Below are 16,230 nucleotides of genomic sequence, written 5' to 3'. Positions count from 1 at the left end.
AATCAAATATAATTAATATGAATATAGAGGCTGTTACAGTTATTTGTGTGTTGCTTTCTTGAAAAGAAAGATAAAAACTCAAGTACTGTTCTAGTACACATCATTATTTCATGATTGTATTTACACACACAGTTTCTCACATCTTTATTTTAATATTTTACTGTGGATGAACTCCAGATGAAACGCTGTTCATTCATTTATCTGTGATTCAAGAAATCTCTCGCTTTTTCCCCACATATGTTTTAGTCAATCTCCTGCTCATCAGAAGTGTAAGTTCACACATACGCACAGTGGAGGAACATTGATGTTGATCTGCTGAACTCAGTGTCTGTAGAAGAGTCTCCTGCAGAGTTCAGCTCTGCTCTCTCTCTCACACTGGACTGTCATTGTTCAGTAATCCTGAGACTGAGATCAGCTGATTCTGTGTGATTCAGTAAGACTGGAGCTCAACTCTGCAGGATGATGATGGTCCTCCAGGAGTAGATCAAATACTGCTGATTTACACTGTTATTGTGGTAAAGTTGAGTCACTCTTAAACCGTGCGAAGAGTCTTAATAAGTATGATATCTTATTTAAGATTATTAATTTTACTGACTATATGTTTTCTTACTGCACTGTAAAAAAAAAATTACATCCCCAAGTCAAAAATTTCTAGTGACTGACAACATCAAAATTTTTCAATTAGTCTGACGTATTATTTCTCATTGAGCCAATGTTAACAGACTATTGCAACAAGAATTGCACTTGGGCCAATTTAAAAATTTAGATGTGACCAGTCACTAGAAAATTTTGACTTGGAGAGGTTAGAAATTTTTTACAGTGTGATTAGACTAACGGTTTTCCAACAGCAGATTATAAAACTCTCAAAAATCTCATAGACAGATTTCAAACTCCAACTGTCAAAAAATTCAAATGTTACCAGACACACAAATTAAAGATTTTAATACCATGTAACCATGTCACTTCAGAGACGTCTGCTCTCTGCTGTCGGGAAAACTGTCCTTTCTACTGACCCAATCAGTTTAAACATAGTTGTGATGTCAGCCATATAATGCATGATAGAAACACAAGACGAGATGAATATGCAAACTCAGGTCAGACTTTACTCAACAGAAGCTCGCTAAGAATACAGACATAACCAAACAAACCATGGATTCAAAAACAGACCTCGATAATAGAACAAAGATGTCTGCTATGCTGATATACAACAAGAGTAAAGAGATACAAGAGTGTAAAAGAAAGTCATAGATGAGCAGGGACGGGAATCGTGAAGAATTTAACAATTCTGTTTCTGAGACACGGTTCCAATTCATTAACCGATCCATTAATGATTGTTTAAAAATAATTGATCCTAACTAGAATCAACAAACATAGGCTACTAAACAAAAACAATATTATTTTCGGCAACATTTCTTTTTTGATAAAAGTACCATTTATTATGACGGAACGTTCTTCCTAATGTGTGTCTTTAACAACCAGACAGTGACTGATTTAAGTCACACAAGCCTAAAATACACAATACAGTCACGGTTCACGGTTTATTTTGATTGGACATGATGAAAATCATATTAATCCGCTTCATTGAATAAGTCAACAACAGCTGCGACTGATTCAGTCAGTGAGTGATTCAGCCAAATTGATAATTCAGAGCGGTTCAAAAGAATCATTGATTCGTGAGTCAGATTACACTGATCGCTCAGTACGTTTGCTGTCATGATCGAGAACATCGCAATAGAAATCATGTTGTGTGTTTATTGTCTTTGTGTTATTTCACATCTCTCTCATCATAATAAATTCAGACGATAAATTCACATCTCAGTTAAATAATCATTTATTTTGCTGTGTTGCTGTAGATTCAGCGGTTAGAAAACACTGTCAGAGTATTTCAGTACAGTGATATTTTTAATGAAATCTGAGAGATTTCTGTCCCTACATTGAAAGTCTCTTCCACAAGAACTAATGAAGTTTGTTCTCGCGCATCAAGCAAGTTCAGTTGAGCTTCTGTTTATGTTCGCTTATCAATGTTTATATGTGAATAAAAGACTGAATTAAATCTGTTCATCATATGAAGCGATTATGTCTCTTCGGAAGACTTGGATTAAACAGCTCGATTCATATGGATTTATTTTATGAACTCTTCATGAATGTTTTGAACCGTCAGAGTTTTAGGTGAATAGACTTTCAATGGAGGGACAGAAATTTCTCAGATTTCATTAAAAAATATCTTCATTTGTGTTTCAAAGATAAACAAAGTCTTATGAGTTTGGGATGACATGAGGGGGAGTAATTGTTGGGTTTCCATGTTTTCTGGGTACTTTCCATAGATTGTTAAAAAATAGTTGTCAGAAATTCCCTAAAAAAATACTGTCAATGTTTCCAGTTTTACAGGATGCCTGTATATTTTACAATTATAACCGTATATTTCATTTAGTGATGTAATGTTAATATACTTACTTTAACTACCAAAATGTGCCTTTTCACCTTTAAATGACCTGATAACATCACAATAAAGGTAGGAAGACAGTATGATAGTTCATCGAAGTGGCCTTTTCATAAAACATGGTCAACACTCGTATATTATAGACGGTGCACAGAGTCACACACAAACACGTCACTAAAATAATGCAATAAACATTAACTAAATAACATCAAATGTAACACAAAACACACTAATGTAATGTACATTTCTGATAACAAAAATAACAAGACACAAAATTATTTCTAAAAAAAACAATCATATGTGATGTGTAACGCAGTAACTTCTGGGAATGTCCTTTTACTGTTTTCTTTACTATAAATAATATAATTCATAGTTTTTACTTATTTTTTACCGTATTTTACAATAAAATAAATGTTCACTGTGTATGGTATCTATCTATTTATCACTATAAACAACGACCCTGAATACACTAGCAACACCCTAGCAACCACCCAGAGTACCCTAGTAACCACATAGCAACACACTAGCAACCACCCCAAGTACCTTAGTAACCACATAGCAACATCCTAGCAACCATCCGTAATACCCTAGCAACTACATAACAACACCCTAGCAACCACCTAGCAAACATTCAGAACATCCTAGCAACCACATGGCAACCAACAAGAATGCCCTAGCTACTTCATAGGAACACCCAGGCAAACGTCTAGAAACCATCCAGAACACCCTAGCAACTGCATAGCAGCCATGCAGAACATCCTACCAACTGCCTGCAAGCACAAAGCAACACAATAGTAACCACCTAGAAACCATCCAGAACATCCTAGCAACGGCTAGCAATGCCCTTGAAACCAAACTGAACACTATAGTAAATACATAGCAATCTATTTATTTGTCTGTCTGAGAACACAAATGTCAGGACATGTCAAAACACTTCCAGAGCCCAGAGGGTTAAAACCTTCAAACTTCAAACTGCTTCAAACTTCAAGCTTTTTGAACAAAGAATTACTCATCTAGGTTATAATTTTTTTCTCTAACGGGACCTAAAAATGTCCCCACAATATCAAAAAATAAATTCAGGTTTTACCATTGTTGTGGGACTTTCAAAGACTTGAATGCTCTTTTGTGGAACCAGTGAAGACATCACAATATAAATCCATGTTGTTTGTTTATTGTCTTTGTTTTATTTCTCAGTATCTGGTCTTTTAATCTCATCATAATAAATTCACGACTCGGCTAAAATATTATTTATTTATAAAAAAATTTATAGAATGGAGGCTAAATACAAAAAAATATGTTCAGTCAGATTTATTTGATTTTGAGTCAGGCTGCGTTCGAAACCGCATACTCAATGAGTAAGTACTTAATTTCAATAAGTACTTACAAGAGTAGGTACTTAATAGCCAGATCTCGTTGAGTATGAATGCGAACCCGACATCTGCCATGTTGACGTTATCATGTGACCTACGACGCGGTTATCACACGCGCAACAACTTAAAAGATCTGAACGACACGTTTAATTCATTTATCTAGTGACTTGGAGACATCTAGTGTATATATCTATGCTCCAGTCTGCGCACACGTCACACAGCAGGATGCGCGCGCGCCCTCAGATCACTTGCGGAAAAAAAGACACCTACATCTTGGATGCCCTTGAGGTAAGCTAAAACATACCAACATTTTATTTCAAAGTGAACTATCCCTTTAAATAAAGCATTAATTAAATAATTATATTTTATTTACTGACAACAATGAGAAATATTAATAAATTAGTAAAAGAATTAATGAAAGTCACCATCACACAATAAACAAATGCATATAAAAGTCAACACATGAAACAAAGCTTTATTCAAACTACAATCATGTATGTAGACTACAGGCGCTGAACCCCACATCCTTCTGCCATCTCAACACAGCGGTTCCCATTCTGCGGCTTTATTCTGATGAATCAGCTGACCGCCAGAGGTGAGACGTGCCTTCGTGCCGGAGGTTGTTGCGTGATGTGTTGTGCTTCACAATCTGAGGCAATAAGGACAGGTGGAGTGATGGAGGGTCTCATAAGGACAGGTGGAGTGATAGAGGGTCTCGTGGGTCTCGTAAGGGCAGATGGAGTGATGGAGGGTCTCGTGGGTCTTGTAAGGGCAGATGGAGTGATGGAGGGTCTCGTAAGGGCAGATGGAGTGATGGAGGGTCTCGTGGGTCTTGTAAGGGCAGGTGGAGTGATGGAGGGTCTCGTAAGGGCAGATGGAGTGATGGAGGGTCTCGTAAGGGCAGATGGAGTGATGGAGGGTCTCGTAAGGGCTGGTGGAGTGATGGAGGGTCTCATCCATGGCACCATCTCCAGGATTCAGCTCTGGGCTCCTCATCCTCAGTGCTCACACCAGCCTGCTGACATTTCAGATCCTACAAAAATGCACAAACATAACACAAAAGCAGTCATTTTAACCGCACAATGTCATTTGATTTCAGTATTATTTAGAAGACAAAAACGCTTTTTTTCACAAATGCCGCCATCATCTTTCCTTGCAGGTCCTGCTCCACCACAAAAGCTGTGCAGCAAATGCACAGAAATCAAGAATCAGAAAAGTGCTGTAATAGCTCTGTTTGAAATTACAATAATTAAAATAAACTATAACTTAATATTGAAATAGTTGTTGTTATTCATTTCTGTAGTATACTCACTCAAAGCCTTTGATGGCAGCATTCAGCTTCATGAGCCACTCTCCACTGGATAAACACACATCTGTTCATCTGACCCTGTTGATGAACAAGATTCACATTACCTCTGTGATTTATGAGCTCAACACTACATTTACATGTTGAGGTTGTTTTAACTTTTTATCCAACATAAATGTTCCTCAATTTATCAACAGTAATGGACAAATAAAATAGATAACTTATGTTTAGTTACTTTATAGATTTGTTCTACATAATAGAACACATTCATCACTCAGATGTCTATTTCATGTTGTGATGTGCTCTTCTGCAATACTTACTGAAGATTTTCCTGTCAGATGTAAATAGACATTTAAAATAAGCGTCTTTAAGATGTATATGGTTTATGTAAATCCACATTAGAGACGTAACTTACGTGTCCTTACTGGAGCTCCCCTGTTAGCTAACGTTATACACATAATAAAACGTGTTTTTACAGCAAAATCACAACTATACTATACTGTGTAACGTCTTTACACCTTCAACAATTCAACAGTTTACTCTACAGTAGTTCAACACATGCAACTTTAACACAAGGAAGGGACGTGCGGTCAGGGTAGGCAGTGCCTCACCAAAGGAAATGTTGACATTACATTTATTAATTCCAAGAGCTTTATTAATTCACCACATTATTAATTGCATTTATTTTATTCCAAATATAAATTTTTGTAACAAAAATTTTCAGGAATACACATATAATATACTCATTTTGCCATTGTTTGCTCCTAAAACCATTGTTTCATGCAGGAAATTCAAGGAAATGGCCATTGAGGCAGAGGTTAGCAGTGCCTCTTTGGCATAGACAGTAAAAGAAATGGACACAGCGACCCCATAGACTTCAATGGAGAAAAGTGAAGTCAATTAGAAGCTCTCATTTCCTGATGGTCGAGCGTACTGCGCAGACTCAAACTGAGCTTGACGACGTAGATGTGACGTGAGCAACCCGTCTGTCTTCTAGTAGCTGTGCCAAGAGAAATCTGAATCATTCCCTTCCGAAACTTGCAGAGACGGAGAGTGTTAGTAGGAGGTGTCCATGAGCTAGGAGCAGGAGCAACTTTTGCTTGTATTTGCAAGTATTATGATTCATAATTTTGTCATTTTGCCTCCACGTCCCCCCGATTGCCTGCGAGCTTCTCCTCCTGTCCATACGGTAATCTCTCTACTGTGCAACAGAGAGTCGCGTGGTTATGACGCAATCGTTAGCCTATTTGTACAAAAACTGCTTCTACGGGGCCATAAAGTAAGATACAAGGTAATGGAGCCTTTTATACATTTTCGTGTTTCTTTAGGAATAAATAATGGACAAATGGAGTCTTTAAACACCTCAGATGTAAAGTTATTCACTGTCAAAGTGACGCCAAAATGAATGGGAGTCAATGAAATGCTAACAGCAGGTGATGGTCCGCTAATCAATGGCGGCGCCCGGGGAAGCTTCAGTTTTTTCCGAAACATTGACCCCCTGCTCTTTGGTCCATAGGACGTAGTTTACGTAGATTTGCGCATGCGCAGTCAGTTCTCATGCTGTCTTGAATTATCAACATTGAGGCAGAGACCGAGCTTGCTTCATGTCACGTGATCCACTCGCTCTCACTCAATCCGCGCTTCCCGATACTTAGCATCTAGCGGCGCCTAGCGTTGGCTGTCAACAGGCCCGGGGTGGGTAATCGGGAGAATTTATTTGACGACGACAACGAAAAATGTGAATTTTTTTTCACATTTGTCACGTTAGTTACACACGTTCTGCATTCTGACACCGCAACGCGCAGCCTCTGCATGGGTTGTACCATGTGAGGGAGTTCTCCCCTCCCCTCCTATAGAGTTGGTTGGGTCCGTCTTTTCCAAAACGTTTTCTCAGGAAGGCTACCGCCGCGGCACCGCCGGCGCCTACCGATAGCTGGGCCGGCCCTACCGTAACGGTACGCAATTGCATGTTATAAAGTCAGAATTGCAAGCCTACCCATGACAAGATATCACTGCACGTTACTGCAAGGAACCGTGTTTACTCACATTTGAAAGCACCCGCGTCGCCGATCTCTGCGATGTTTGATAATGACGTTTCCTCTCGCGTGGCCTCCTGGGATAGAAGAGTATCCATCGGTTGAGCACTCGAAAATCTGCCCGGAAGCAGTAAGCCATCCGGGAACTTCTCGCCTACTCTTTTATGAATACTGATGTTTCGAACGTACTGCTTCCTTCAAGTACTGTTTTTGCCTACTATATAGTAGGAAAGTAGGCATATTCGAACGCACTTAAGGCCGGTGACACACTGGATGCGTGGCGTAAGCGTCTCAGCTGCGTGGCGTGTCCGTTTTTATTTCGGCTCCCATGTTAACAGGTTAGAGCTTGCACACTGCCCGCGTGTACCGCGCGTCTCAGGCGCGGCTCGAGCCGCGCGGAAAACGCGTGCATGCTAGAAATAGAACCGACGCCTATTTTTCACGCGACACGCAAGCGTCTTGGAAGCGTTTCCAAGCAAAATTGAATAGGAAAAGATGTTTATATGACATTTTGACACGAATACATATTAATAAATGTAATTTTGATGTTTGAAAGTCTAGGGTTTGACATAAATGCAAATATAAATGCAATTTAAAAAAAATATTATTGATTTTCAAATACTGCACCTGTCAATACAGAACGAAATATTCTATAGCCTATACTGCCGTCAACACTGCCGACGTTGTCTTTGCTGCTATATATTTATGTTTAACATGAAGTATAGGCCTTCCACAACTCTCTCCCCATATGTCAAATATATCACCAATGAGGCTTATCATATGTCACCTAGCAGCAGCAGCGCCGCGTCAGACACGCTTCTGGTGTGCAAAGACATGGAAAACGCCAGGGACGAGGCCAAGATGGCGTCGTGACAAGACGGTTTTGCAGTAGCTCTTAAAAACTTTTGCTCAAATCCTGGTTTTACTTTTAAACTGGTCATGTTCAGAAATAATTTCGAATAGCCGCACTTTAACAGACTTTTTTCTTTGTAAATATTTTTGTTAAACTTTTCAGACGCACGTACCTTTTCTCTCCAAGCTAGCTATCGACGTGCAAGCACGTGCTTTTGCTACAACTAATGCACTGACTTGAGAATATGGAAGAGAAAGAAGAAACTCATCTAGCTATGCATAGTTATGCAAGGAGAACTCTAAGCAATGATATGGAGACAGTTGCTGGACAGTCTGATGGTTTCATGCCTTTACCAGATACACCTGAACCCAATCCTGCCAAAAAAAGCAAACCGAGTTCTGATAGTCCAGTGGTGAGTGATACTATGCTAATGAGATTTATGCAGAGAATGGAGGCCATGCACGAAGAAACTTTGCGCCGAATTCAAGGAGTTGAAAAGACGGTGATTGAGAATTCGAACTCTATTAAACAGATAATCAGCTCTCTCGAATTCCACGGTGAACAGGTGAAGTGTTTGAATGAAAAATCTGACGAGATGCAAAAGAAAATCGGAAAACTGGAGAAAGAAAACGTTGAACTTCGTGATAGGTGTAACGATTTGGATGCTTACAAGAGAAGGTGGAATCTGCGTGTCGCTGGTATTCCGGAGAATTCAGGAGAGAACGTGAAGCGGATAATCATCGACCTCTTTAGCCAGGTTTCCCCAAGCATCGCTGCTGATCTGCACTTCGGAATTGACATCGCTCATCGACTGGGGCCTCGTTCTGCTGCAGAAAAGTCCTCCCGTCGCATAATTGTCCTTTTCTCATCGCGTTCCCAACGGGACACAGTTTGGAAAGACGCCAAAACGTCCGACTTGCTCAGGGAGAAGAAGATTAAGGTCTTCGAAGATCTCTCGCAGAAAGATAAGGATGCAAGGACTCTTCTGTGGCCGACAGTAGAGAGGGCGAGGAGGGAAGGGAAGAGGGCTGGCTTTCACGGTCCCTTCGCTGTCATCGAGGGTAAAAGACTGTCTGCTAAAGATTTAGCCAACAAACCTACTTAGTAGTAACGTTTATTCATATGCAACCGTTTCTTTCAATGATTCACGTGCGATCTGCTTAGGTTTTTTTTTTTTTTTTTTTTTTTTTTTTTTTTTTGCAGGGGAATGAATTCTTAAATTCAAACCATGGTTTCTTTTTGCCCTAAATACATATTATCTTCATGGTATTAAGCAGTAGACTACTTTATATTAATATCTTCCTTAAACACAGATAAACATTATTTTATTATTTTTTCCCTCCTCTTTACGTTATGCTTTGAAATGGTTACTACTTGAAAACAAAAACTTAAATTTAACCTTTATTATTATTATTTTTCTGAACTTAAATAACACTTAAGTACCGGGTGGGCAGTTTTTTTCTTGTGGTTGTTTGCACTTTTTGAGGAAAGTGAGTTGAACGAGTGGTTCATTCAGTTACTTAGCTTGATTTTTTTTCTCTTTATATTGTTCGTTGTTTATGTCATTGTCATTGGTATCTTTTAACGCCAGAGGCCTCAGGGATAGTGTCAAAAGGAAAGCTCTTTTTTTGTTTGCTAAAAAACACAAGTCAGATTTTTGTTTTCTTCAGGAATGTCATTCTACTAAAGATGATTACAAATGGTGGAAATCTCAGTGGGGTAATGATATTTGGAGTTCTCATGGCACTGAACGTTCTGCTGGAGTAAGCATTTTGAGAAATACGTTTAATGGGGATATATTAGGTTCAGATTCAGATAGTTTGGGCCACTTTCATTTATTAGTGATTTCACTTAACCAACAAACAATAATTCTGGGCAATATATACGGGTACAATACGTCTCAGGATAATGAATGTTTCTATGATAAGTTAGATGAGAAACTCACACATTGGTCGAATAAATTCCCTAATGCTTTTTTCATACTAGGAGGAGACTTTAATGTATCATTAAATAATTATTTGGATAGATATCCACCAAAGGGGACTGATTGTCTTAGCCCGGCATTGTTAGGTTTAATAAATAAGTTTGAACTGGTGGACATTTGGAGAGAAAGATACCCTAACAATGTGGAGTTTACCTGGGCCAACAAAAGTGGGTCTAGTCAATCTCGAATTGATTATTGGCTCATATCAAAATGTATGTCCAATTTTGATTTAAATGTTGGCATACAATATACCCCTTTGACTGATCATAAAACTATCTTTATTAATACCCCTTTGACGGCAGATTATGCACCAGGCCATAGAAAATCCTCTTTGTGGAAACAACAGTTCACTCTTAGAATTACCAGATGTAATTGATCAAATTAAAGAATTAATTGCTCAATATTGGAAAGCAGCCAAAATTCAAAATTCTTTTTGTACTAATTGGGAGCTACTAAAATTTCAAATTGGAGTTTACTTAAGAAACGTTGGAGCGGTCTTAGCTAAAAAGAGAAGAGTTCTTGAGGACAGCCTGATCATGAAATTATCTCAAACCCATAATTTTAGTTGTCTATCTTTGGAGGAGAAATCTGAACTTGCAGCTTTGCAAACTAAATTAGATGATTTATATTTATCGAAGGCTAGGGGTGCTTATATAAGGTCCAGGAAAAAATGGCTCGAAGAAGGTGAACTCAATTCTGCGTATTTCTTTAAGCTTGAAAAACGAAATTTTACCCTTTCTACAATTGAGAAATTATCTGTTGATGGCAAAATTATAGAAGATCCAAAGGATATAGCCAATTTCAGTGCCAATTTTTATAAAAATCTGTATAGCTCAAAATGTACAGAGCAGATGTCGAATTTGTTTCTGGATACAGTTAATAATGTTAAAGTTATTTCGGACAGTGATAGAATGTGTTGTGATGGAATTTTAACTCATGAGGAAGTACAAAGCGCCATCAAGAGCTTGAAAAACAATAAATCCCCAGGATGTGATGGACTTACAGCTGAGCTGTACAAATTATTTGCTAATGAACTTTCTCCTTTTTTAACAAATGTTTTTAAAGAGAGTGTTGATAAAGAAGCTCTACCTCCTACGTTAACGCAGGGTATCATCACACTAATTCCTAAACCAAAGAAAGATCTTACTAATTTGGACAATTGGCGGCCCATCACACTCCTTAACAACGATTATAAAATTTTTGCCATAATATTTGCTAAAAGACTTAAAGATTGTTTGGATAGCGTTATAGATGAGACTCAGTCTGGATTTATGAGAGACCGACACATAATGAATAACATTAGATTAGTTTTAGATTTATTTGATTATAGCAATTTGGTGGAACACAATAGTTTTATTCTTTTCCTGGATTTTTATAAAGCTTTTGACTCCGTAGAGCATCATTTTATTTTTAAGTCAGTACAAAAGTTTGGTTTCGGTGAGTATTTTTGCAAGGCTGTAAGAACCCTTTATTATAATTGTAATAGTACAATCAAATTAAAATACGGTACTTCTCCTAGATTTTATTTGTCACGTGGTATTAGACAAGGGTGTCCAATATCCCCTTATCTGTTTTTACTAGTTTCCCAGATATTTGCATCTTATGTTTCTAATAGTGGTCTTCGTGGTATCTCTATTGCTGACAAACAGATACTCATCAGTCAGTTGGCTGATGATACCACTCTTTTTTTGCATGATGCTGCTCAAGTTCCGTTAGCATTAGAATATATCCAGCAATTCTCCAAAGCTTCAGGCTTAGTCTTGAACCTTTCAAAATGTGAACTCATGTCCATCAAAGAGTGTAATTTGTCACAAATTTGTAATATTCAAATTAGAGATCAGGTATCATATTTAGGTATTATTATAACAAAAAATGAACTAGAAAGATGCTCTGTAAATTTTAATCCACTAATTGAGAGTACACAGAAAAAACTTTATATATGGCTCCAGCGAGATCTGTCGTTAAAGGGAAGAATTTTACTAGCCAAAGCTGAGGGCTTGTCACGCTTAACATACGCTGCTCTTTCTTTGAGTGTTGACACCGCCATTCTTAAAAAAATTGATACCATGCTCCTCAACTTTGTTTGGAAGAATAAAACTCATTTTGTCAGAAAATCTGTACTTATAAAACTATTGAGAAGGGGGGGTTAAACTTTCTTGACTTTACTACTTTAAACCACACCTTTAAAATAAACTCTATAAAAAACTTCATCAATAAGCCTGCATCTATCTGGAATTTGATCCCTAATGCTATTTTTTCCAAACTAGGGGGTTTAAAATTCTTATTAACCTGTAATTATAGCATAATGAAAATCCCTGTTAAATTATCCCTTTTTCATAGGCAAATGTTATTAGCTTGGTCCCTCATCTTTAAACACAATTTTACTCCTCACTCTTATATAATTTGGAATAATAAGGACCTACTGTATAAACATAAATCTCTTTTCTTTGATAATTGGGTTAGTAATGGAATTATTTTTGTATCTCAACTTTTCAATCAAAATGGTTCAATTTGTAATTATTCTGAGTTCTTGGTAAAGCATGGAATACCTGTTACTCCAAAAGAGTTTGCCATCGTGGCTGATGCAGTGCCACAAGGAGTTATCATGCTTTATAAAGGATTTTCTTTTCCATTTCTCTGTCGCTCAGTGGATCTCTGTAAGACATTTATAGGTAAACAATGCCTTTCTTCATCTAAATCCAAAAACAATAAGAAAATTCGAGTCTTGTTTCAGGAGGAGTCTGTCTCTGTGCCTTATGTAATTTCTTATTGGAATGGTTTTGTAAGTGATATTCCATGGAAAAAAGTTTGGACATTACCTCACAAATACCTGATAACTAACAAAACGAGAGAAATTAGCTTAAAATTAATTCATAGGTTTTACCCAGATAAGTGCTTTCTCAAAAGACTTAAGAATGACATTGATACCCTCTGTTCTTTTTGTTCAGAGAAACCTGAAACTACTTTACATTTATTTTGGAACTGCTCTTTCACAGTGACATTCTGGTGTGACATTTGTGATTTTGTCAAATGTTATGTGAATCCTAACTTTGAATTAACATATAGAAATGTCATTTTTGGTTTTCATGAAGGTGAAAAGAAAAGTGATATTTATTTTATTAACCTTATTCTTCTGTTAGCTAAATTTCACATTCACAAATGTAAATTTTCTAAATGCAATCCTCTTTTTTTGAGATTTAAACATGAAATGAAGATGTACTTTGAGTCTATTGAGTTCTCTAAAAACTTAAAAGCTATGAGAACAGTGGCTGTGTTTAAGGACTTGGCAATTCATCTGGCCTGAAAGACTGAAGGAACTTAGTCTGGACTGAGGGTCTCTGGAGTATGGTTGTGTAATGACAATGACTGTTGTTAATGTTTTTGTGTTATTTGTTTAAATTTTTTTTGCTGTTATTTTCTACAAGCATTTAATAAAAAAAATTATAAAAAAAAAAACAAAAAAAAAAAACATGGAAAACGCCACGCTCACGCCACGCAGCCATTAGGCTTGTTTGAGTTGAGCAAAATCTGCGCAGAACCGATCACCGGTGATCAGCGCGAGATGCATGCCGGTTAGAAATGTGTCCGAGTGCGGACCGCCTGGCTCTGATGTCATGCTGACGTATGTCAAAAATCTCTCGCGAGCGCAAGGCGCACGTGTCGGATTTTGCAGTCGAGCGCAGTGAGAGGCATCCAGCTGCAGCCCCGCAGACTCACTTCTTGCTAGACACCAGTGGCTGGACAGTTGACAAAACGTTATAGTCCATTGATCTAGGCTGAATTTAAGTCACAAAAAATAGTGATATGATCTGAACAATATATATTTTCAAGGTGGTTCTTGTGAATGCAGTTTGCATGAATTATTGATGTTATAATATTAAGTATATTATTGAGAATTGTTTTATGTAAAGAGATATGATAAAGATCATATTTCAATTTGCACACAGCTTTCATATTATATATTTTAAGTCATAAAAGTAAAATGACAATACGGAAAAGACGTGTGCAATTAAGCCTGCAAAGAATGCTGTCTATCCACTGGTGAAAACAGAAAATAAATATGCTGTCTATCCATAGGTGAAAATATAAAATAAATATGTCAATCCAGAGGTGAAAATATAAAATAAATATATGTCTATCCAGTGGTGAAAATATACAATAAATATACTGTCCATCCAGAGGTGAGAACTAAATATGCTGTCAATCCAGAGGTGAAAATAGGAAATAAAATTGCTGTCCATCCAGCGGTGAAACCGGAAATTAGCGGCGAAACGGAAATGACGGAGAAAACGGAGATGACGTAGGCTGTCCATCTACTGGTGTCCAGCCACTGGTGTCTAGCCGGAGGTGAGTCTGCGGGGCTGCAGCTGGATGCTATTGAGCGCAGTTGCTCTCCACTGACTGCGCTGATCAAAAGCATGATGGGAAACGACTTGCTGACGACACAGCTTGATGTTCATTGGTTTAAACAACCGTGATGTATTGTTCTCTTTTAAAATGTTTGATTTTAAAACTCTGATATCATGTTTTATGTGTATACGTTATGTGTGAATATTCCCAAACTACCTAACAGTGCAATCACTATGGTTTATGCAATGTAATTTTTATTAAAAACAAAAACAAAAAAACACATGTCTGTATTAAAGAAAAAAAGACTGATAAACATGTATTTGGAATGGAATTAAATAAGTAGGCTACTTTGGGTGTCTTGTTCATTATATTTATTTTCATATAAAAGCAACAGAACTTAAATTCCATCCAATTTATTAGCAACACTGGGCACGAGCGTGAATCCGGTGAATCCCGCGATATCCGTCTTTGATCTCACAGGTGTCAGATCCACTGCGAGAAGAGAGAACTGTCCGGCTTGCCTGCGCTTTTTTCACTCCTCCTCTCACTGCAGCCGCCTACTCTCGACTACATTTCAGGCGAGGCAAGGCGCATCTCAAACAAGCCTAGTGTGTCACCGGCCTAAGTCCGAATCTCGCGATAATTAGTACGTCACCCAGGTAATTCTCGCCTACTCTTTTGGATTCGTACATACTTTTTCGCTCGCCTACTCTTTTTCCCATACTAGATAGTAGGGAAGTATGCGGTTTCGAACGCAGCCTCAGACTTGTTGGGACTTTCTGATTGACTGATGATTTTAATTTATGAACTGTCTCTTTTCCTCAGGTGTGCACACATTCCAGGAAATGTACGGCTGTGAGTGGGATGATGAGACTGGAGCAAAAGATGCGTTCCAGCAGAATGGTTATGATGGAGAGGACCTTCTGTCTCTGGATTTTAAGGAAATGAGATATATTTCCCCAGTGCAGCAAGGAACCGCCACTGTACAGAAGTTGAACAATGACAAAGGCTTTATTGAGGGTAACAGAAATTACTACAGCACTGAGTGCATTGAGTGGCTGCAGAAGTACCTGCAGTATGGAAAGAGCAGCCTGCAAAGAAAAGGTACATCAGTTCTTATCCAGCATCGATTATAAAGCCCTACGTGTTCTGTAAAAAAGTACACTAGAATTGTCATTGTAAAAAATTGCTTTGTCACTTGAGATATCTTACAATACTGTAGTGTTCTTTCCTTCAGAGTAGATTGTTTTGATTATTTTAAGCAATACAGATCATGTGGTTTGTTTGTAAATATGAATTAAAATGTATTCTTTTAATGACTTACTACAAAAGATCCAGGAAAAGCATGTTAATCTATTCCTGTCAATTATGAACCGGCTAGAAAAGTATAAGCTAAAGTGGGCATTATGTGTTGTAGTGGCTAAAGCTCAGTGTTCAGGTACAGGTTACTGTACAGACTCCTTTAAGTTAAGAAAACCCTTAGATTACTTGTGTGTTTAGTGACTCAATGTGACAAAGTTTAACTGAAGACCAGATACTGCAGGAAGACTGACAGTAGTCTAATTTTGAGATGAGTAGAATCTGGATAAGCAGGTGCTTTAAAATTGTCTTGTTTGGGAAGACGTCAAAATTGTGTGTTATCTCTCTCTCCTCTCTCTCTCTCTCTCTCTCTCTCTCTCTCTCTCTCTCTCTCTCTCTCTCTCTCTCTCTCTCTCTCTCTCTCTCTCTCTCTCTCTCTCTCTCTCTCTCTCCTCTCTCTCTCTCTCTCTCTCTCTCTCTCTCTCTCTCTCTCTCCTCTCTCTCTCTCTCTCTCTCTCTCTCTCTCTCTCTCTCTCTCTCTCTCTCTCTCTCTCTCTCTCTCTCTCTCTCTCTCTCTCTCTCTCTCTCTCTC

At 38.0% G+C, this 16,230-nt stretch overlaps 2 protein-coding genes and 1 long non-coding RNA gene across 3 annotated transcripts in view; 2 read left to right on the top strand and 1 right to left on the bottom strand.

The window, feature by feature from the left end:
* psmb8a (proteasome 20S subunit beta 8A) overlaps window positions 1–16,230 on the bottom strand; it is a 100,553-nt gene that overhangs the window by 41,620 nt on the left and 42,703 nt on the right. The window lies entirely within an intron of this gene.
* The window catches only part of LOC309511162 (H-2 class I histocompatibility antigen, Q10 alpha chain-like), an 80,438-nt gene that overhangs the window by 59,250 nt on the left and 4,958 nt on the right, over window positions 1–16,230 (top strand).
* LOC309511220 lies at window positions 7,168–15,214 on the top strand. Its single transcript, XR_014210530.1, has 2 exons — window positions 7,168–14,170; window positions 14,201–15,214. It is a non-coding gene; the product is annotated as an uncharacterized lncRNA (long non-coding RNA).

Source organism: Leuciscus leuciscus (assembly GCF_965113295.1).
Source record: "Leuciscus leuciscus genome assembly, chromosome: 12".
Classification (NCBI taxonomy): domain Eukaryota; kingdom Metazoa; phylum Chordata; class Actinopteri; order Cypriniformes; family Leuciscidae; genus Leuciscus; species Leuciscus leuciscus.
This window is presented reverse-complemented; position numbering and strand designations above follow the sequence as displayed.